The 7,466-nt window shown below is 33.5% G+C and overlaps 1 long non-coding RNA gene across 1 annotated transcript; it reads left to right on the top strand.

Annotated features, from left to right (window-relative positions):
* The first annotated feature begins 516 nt into the window (after positions 1-516).
* Positions 517-5,539, top strand: LOC111053635. The gene is made up of 3 exons (XR_005573897.1): positions 517-1,180; positions 2,749-2,826; positions 5,278-5,539. It is a non-coding gene; the product is annotated as an uncharacterized LOC111053635 (long non-coding RNA).
* Positions 5,540-7,466: the final 1,927 nt, after the last annotated feature.

Raw genomic sequence — 7,466 nt, 5'->3', positions numbered from 1 at the left:
GATATGCTATGCAGTACAGCTGAGTAGTATTGGCTTACACAGACCTCTCCGACTACCTATAGGCCTATAGTGAGGTCCATGTTATAATGGTATTAAAGAAAGATAGTGGAACAGCCTTGCCGATTCTCAGCCTTGCAACTGACTTCTATAGTCGATATTTAGCCTAATACTGGTATAATCAACTGTTCATTCTGTTTCAAATACAAATTATATTTTATTCGTCAATGAAATATAGTTTTCAATGATTATTTCAATTCGGTATTTATAAATTTTAATGATTGAGATTAAATATTTTGTTTATTAATTATACTTCCACATTGTTCAAAAACCATCTGGCAACATTGCGGAGCTAGAATGGAATAGCGGCCGTAGTGCTATCTGCTTTTTCGAATGATAAACAATGATATATAGCAACGCCATTGCTGATCAAACATGCTATTACAACGTGGACCTCAATTTTTTAGATTGTGTTGGTCAACTATTGTTGGCCTAGCCACCTTCAGGGATCCTACTGTTCATATTATAGCCAATGGCTTTTATAAATTTTGCTGATAAAAATATCTCTTTGCACCATCAATGCAGGGATTTATTACTGTTCTTTATTTTCAAACTAGGTACTAAAATCAATTTTCTGATTGTGGTGGAGATAGCCTACAAACTTTTTATTAAAATGTTGCTGTGATGAAATTCAATCAATTTATTATTTGTCACAGGCTAAACAACAGTTAGCATTGACAATAGTCATATACATTAAAAACATGAAAATTTTAACTTCCATTTACAAAGTTGGACTTTAAGAAGTAATAAATAATATATCAGTTACATAATTATACAGTTAGAATGATTTGAAAAATTGCTTTGGTTAATGAGTTACTTTGTGTTACCTAAATTTAATTATTATTCTTTAACTGTATATTATATCATGGTCAATCTTATTTTAAGAATACATACAAGATGTATCTGGCATAGGCTACATAGAATTAAATAATTGAGTTTAAAGATTGTCTGTGTCATGATTGTGTGTCTGTGTCATTATTGTAATGTAAGGCCTATTGAAACAGTGTTGAGACACAGCTCAAGAAATTTTAGAATTGTATAGAAGCAAAAAATTAAAATGTTTTTTTTTTCAGGTCCACCTTGTATGATGTTTTGAGGAAAGCATTTGCCAATCATATCAAACGTAAGTAATATCTGAGGAGACTTTATTATGCTTTTCTTACAATTAATTATCAACTGTTACTATTAACTGTGAGTTAGTTATAGTTATCAATAGTAATTAGTAACAATTACTATTAACTATTAGGCTAGGGCCACACGAGCGCACATAGTGCGTCCGTTGCAACTTACTTTTTGTGGCCGTCGCCAATGTCACCACACGAGCGTTGAGTGTGGTGCGTCAACGTCAGTTGGCTTTACGCAATTGAACCTGACAAAGTAATAACTTTTGCATGTCTCGACATGCATTGTAGCATTTCTACGCAGTTCAAAAATCACCGTCCGTTACGACTTCCGTTACTTGGTACGCACGTACCTCGTGTGTTGTCACCAATTCACTTCTATGTATTTCCACAACGGACATCAAAAAGTAAGTTGCAACGGATGCACTTTGTGCGCTCGTGTGGCCCTAGCCTTAATGGCCGGCCTATCGAGCAGCATAATACTGAAACTAATAAGAACGAATGTTAATTAACTTGTTGTATAAATGTGTGCCTAGAGGCAGTGGGGCTCCAGGGGGGGGGGGGGCATAGAGGCATGGACCTCCGTGAGCTCAGAAAGTTTTATATTTTCAACAGGACTCTATCAAAAGAAATTAATGTTTCAAAAAAAATCATGATTCATACAATAATAATACATTATCATCTTATAATGAATCATTCATAATTGAATATAATTTTTTAATAATATAAAATTCAATCCATTAAATAATATTTGTGAACCTATCTGAATCGCTAACCGCAGAAAGGCACCATGTCCAGTTTTCATAATTTTACAGAAGAGACAAAACACTTGATAAAATCTAACCCTGCAGTAGGCCTAAATGATTATTCAAAACGTGGCCTCGCCATTACAATGCTATCAGTTGGACATGTTTCCTTTCTGCGGTTAGCGATTCATTTATAAAAATGTGATTACTGAGATTTTAGTTAATTCTGGAATCCATGAGTGAGCTAAAGAAAATGATTCCTACCATTTTTCAGTAAGCTGCAAGAACATTAATTTTTCTCCTCGTGTTTTAACTCCATTAACTCATTATGTTTATGAGTAACAAACTAATTTTTTTCTGGAACAGAGGGTCATTCCCCCCACCGCACAGATTTGTTGTTTTAATTCTAATACTGGATTCTATCCTTTACAGCCTCAACTGTTTGAAATAATCCAATCTATGATAAAATAACAAATATAAGATCTGAGAAATATTTCCAGATAGTCTAAAACTTGTTTCTCTATACCAATTATAGGTTACATTCATTTGATCAGTGTTTCACCTTGTGATCCATTGAGGATGATCAAGAATCACTAAGTTTTGGTTCGCTTAATTTTTCAGTTTCCTGCAATTCCCGTCCAATATAACTGGCGGACAGATAAAATTATTCCTGTCCCATCCATTGAATTTCAAAGAGAGATGGAAATCTTCTAAATTCATTTCTCAAAAAATTAAAACTTTCAAGAGTAATAAGTTATGATTTTTCACAAGAGTGTTGAATTTTTGGAAACCTGAATTTAAATGCAATTAAAATGTTTTTTCAGGTCTACCTTGTATGATGTGACTATCTTCTTATTCAATATTTGTGGTTTTGAGGAAAGCATTTGCCCATCATATCAATTGTAAGTAATATTTGAGGAGACATTATTATGCTTTTCTTACATTATTATCAACTGTTACTACTAACTGTCAAGTCAATAGTAACAGTATTAACTATTAATTTATGGTCTATCAAGCAGCATACTAAAGCTAATATAATAGTCCAGGCAATGGATGCTCAAAAAAGGGTATAGAGGGAAATGTTTGGAAGACAATTTCTTACCCCGCAGTTCTGTTTAGGGTATTAAGGAGGTAAAACAATAAAAGTGAAATTTCATTGCTGCAACAAGTGTTAACTCAGCGGTCCACACCTTCAACAGAGGGGATAAAGATGCACACTTTTGGCATGTTCACCTACTAACTGGTCCAAATTAAGCTGCAAAGTCAAAAATTGTTTCACAGACACCCCCTTCAAATGTGATTTTCAAACGATCAATTGTTTCAGCAATGAAAATTTCACCCCCTACATTGAAGCTGCTATAACAATGAAAGGGAAACTTGGAATAGTGAAATAAAGCATCATTTCAAAGAGAATTCAATGCTCTATAAGCATCAGTTTTTATGATGCATTGTTCGAGATTTATAAGCCCTGAAAGAGCAAAACATTGATAAAAACCTGTCATTTTAACAATTACACACCTTCAAGAGCGAATATCTTGGTAACTGTTTAGAATATTACAAAATTCCAGCGAACAAAAAGTGTAGAGAATTTATTAAGCTTCATTTTTGAATAGTTAGTTATGTCAGTTGAACACATTGTTCTCAAGATATGAGCGGGGAGCAAAACGCTTAAAATGCAATTTTCAAACCACCCTCATCCTTTAGCACATGAGTTAGGAATTTTGATATGTTCTTCTCGTAACTAGTCTCTTAACAAAGCTGCAAAGTCAAAAATTGTGTCGAAAACATTCCCTCCAAATTCCTTTGTTCAATTGGTCTATTGTTGAAAAAATGGAGATTTCAGAATCAACACTAATGCTGCTGCAACAGGTATAGGGAATGCGTATAAGTGTGAAATTATACATCAAATTGAAGACAATTCAATGCTTTATAAGTTCATAATCAGCATGAATTTTTCCATCGATTTTTAAAAATTATAAGAGCAAAAATTGAAATATATTGGAGGCAAACATGTTTTTTCAAATTTACACCTTCAAGAGAGGATACATCGAAAACTAGAGATACGTATAGAAAAAGTTGTGGAGATGAATATTGTAAGAAATTATGTAAGCTTACATTTTGTAAATAACAATATGTACGTAAGATTCATAGTTTTAGATTTATATGTGAGAAAACCAAAAAATGGTACCTTTGAACCACCCTTAGCACATGGGGTAGGGGTGGGGACTTTTGATATGTTTACCTCCTCACTACCCTAAACAGAACTGCAGGGTCAAACATTGTCTTCCAAAAAATCCCCTTTATAGCCTTTTCTTGACTGGACATAAGAACGGAATGTTCATTAACTTGATGTATAACTAGTGCCGAGTAACTGAGTAGAGGAGGGTTTATTTCTGACGTATTAAAAGGGGCCTTCAGATGTTTTCATCAACAATTAATTTCTGTCACATTCCAGGACTTTGACTGTGTATAACCACTTATCTGTATTGAATGGAGAAAAGTTACCTTAGCTTAAAGAAAGACCTCTATGACTTCGCCTGTATTCAGGCATTATAAAGTAGGTCTGGAAGGTCTACTAAATCTGGAAGTAGTCTAAATTTGGAAGGTCTGGAGGTTTTCCCGTAGCCTCCAGTGTAGTATGAACAGATTTGGTATTCAGTTTTCACAGCGATCTTATTTTGGCTGGGAATTTTTCGTATTTGGGAAAACTAAAAATTTTCGATGAAAACTCAATTTCCCGGGTCCCCATTTGAATTCGGTTGAAATTGAACTATGGCTATAGGCTTATCTCCGGGGCTGAACAAAATAGCTTTTATCGAATTTTCTGTGCGATGCTGATTTCAAATGTCGAAAAAATTGGGGGTCTCTAGGGGGCCAGGAGGTAAAATTTTCGTGATTGGAGGTTTTCCCATAGCCTTCAGTACGTTCCTAATTGATTTCGAGGTTGTTTGTCCGTGTCAATCAGCCGTATTGCTGTGAATTCTTGTCTATGTGGCTTTAATATAATAAAGATTGGCAACTTCAGTATAATAAGATTTAGTACTCTTATATACAATGAAGTTAACTCCACCCACAAGAGCATTTGGACAAAATGTTATTCAATTTGTCATGATGTCCCTAGTATGAAGTTTTATAGTCTACTTTCAAGTTTTGGAAAAGCCATTCTTGGCATTCACCACTGAACCGGCATCCACTTTGCATTCAATGATAATAATGTTAGCATCTTGTATAAGTCGTGATATACTGCTCTTGGAATACAATTTTGATGCAATTAATGCACAAATGTTGGTGGCTGCCAAGATAAAAGAAAATTATATTAAATTTCTGGTACTGATATCAATTTATTTTTTCAGATCATGTTACTGAGGACAGTGGATAAAATTGATATGGTGTTTTGTTACCATGCTATGGAGGGTAATGGTGGATGAGTGAGGGATGACACTAACAGGACAATAAGAATCGCTTGAGAGAACTGAAATGCATTCTAAGCTAGTATTTCATCTTAGCCAAGTATTCAAGTTTATGAACTACTGTCTGTAAGACAGGCATCACGATGTAAGCAAATACAGTTGTAGAAATAATATTATATCTTTGATAAATAAAATTAATTTGAATTTATTCGAATTTGTTATTGATTATTATTATCCTATTCCATTCTAGCACCTCCTGTGTGAATTTATAATTACAAAAGTAATATATTCTGTTTTGTAAACAATACTTTGACAGAAATGAAATACATTTGAAAGCTTAAAAAATATATTGGAAATTTGAATTTCAAAATGTGTTCTGAGTTTCTAAAAGAAAGTTTAAAAGTTAATTATACTCTGAATCTCTCTTTTTGTATCTCTCATATTTCTATGATGAGACAGAAATTTTTTTGTTGCAATTAGACATTTTACAATGCATGCTAAACATCAAATAATAAATGTGAAAAGTGAGAAATACAATCAATCAGGGGCTGTTCATAAAAATTTAGAAGTCCTGTAATACAGGAACAGCTGATTCTATCGGCTATATTGAACATGTAATTGGAATGGTGATTCTCCTGTATTACAGGACTTGTAACTTTTATGAAACAGGCCTCAGGCCCCTGTTTCAAAAAAACTTGGAAGTCCTGTAATACAGGAACGGCTGATCCTATCAGCTGTATTGAGCATGTAATTGGAATGGTGATCTCCTGTATTACGTGACATAAGTTTTATGAAACAGGGCCCAGGTTCACTGAGTAATAAAAAAGTAAACAATTGCAATGATTTATTGAACGAGCGTTAGCGAGTTCTCACCAGGGGTGCCCACAAGGGGGGGCATGGCGCATTTGCGCCATCAACATTTTTGGGGGGGGCATGATTTTTTTTATATTTTATGTCAACATTTGAATCATGGCTAAAAATCAAGGTATTAAATAGAGATATCCTAATGTAGTTAATTTAATACTTCTTCCCACTTTACAATGTTATATTCTGCAAGTGTAACTAAATATAAAGCATAAAAAATACAATGATAATAATATCTTGTATGCAGGAATAGTAGTAATTCAAGCCTATGAGTTTGAAGGTAAATCTTTAAAAAAAAATTATAACTTCATCATCCACTATTATTCTGATTTCCTTTGTTTAATTTTAATTTTTAATGGTCCTTGGTTGAGTTTCCTTGCTGTTGCAACTTAATTTTCTTAAAAGCACAATAATAAGTTAAATGTGATGTACATTTTAATCTGATAATCATTTTATTTCGAAGGCGTTTATGATGATATTAATGTCTCTGAAATGGGAATGCAATTATAAACAACATCGCAAACTAAAAGAATCTCCTCTTTTATGTGAGATGAATGATTTTTGTAAAATATAATCGTGAAGTAAGATACGTTTGATTCAAAAATCAAGAAATTTTGGATATTTTTCTCATTTTACAGTCTCGACAGTTTTTCGATATAACAGTGATGCAAGATCAATTTATGGCAACTCAGCTTATAGAGCATGAAACTTTCTCTCATTTAAGACCAATCGCAAGTTCTATCATGTGTTGTACTCATTTTAGAGACTCTTTAATAACAGTAAAATCGCAAGAAAAATGAGAAAATAAAGATCATCATTCAATTGGCTGTAACTTTTTAACGGCATTGAAAACAGAAGTATATTTCATGGGAGTGAAGAGGAGAAAATTCATCACAAACTCCACTACTTTCTGGATTTTTTATCTGAAGTGTTCCACAAGATACGCAACGTTGCATATGCGAGACTGTGAAAATGGGGGAAAATATCACAAATTTCTCGCACATTCAAAGTTGCGTATCTTGTGGAACACTTCAGATAAAAAATCAAAAAGTAGTCCTGCGCGACCAGTCAATTCATTGGAAATAAAATCTTATTATCTTTAATATTATATAGAGAATGCTTATCTCGATAAATTCAAGGTTCTCGAGATGATGGAAACTTAAAAAAGTCCAAAAATTTGGGGGTGAAGTCGCCCTCTGGCGTGTGAGCAAATTCAGATTAGAATTTAGCGCCCCAAAATACAGATAGAACGATCGAAAAAATGCTTC

This window comes from Nilaparvata lugens, unplaced genomic scaffold, assembly GCF_014356525.2.
Source record: "Nilaparvata lugens isolate BPH unplaced genomic scaffold, ASM1435652v1 scaffold5617, whole genome shotgun sequence".
NCBI lineage: Eukaryota > Metazoa > Arthropoda > Insecta > Hemiptera > Delphacidae > Nilaparvata > Nilaparvata lugens.
The sequence above is the reverse complement of the archived record's forward strand: the minus strand, read 5'-3'. Positions and strand labels throughout refer to the sequence as shown.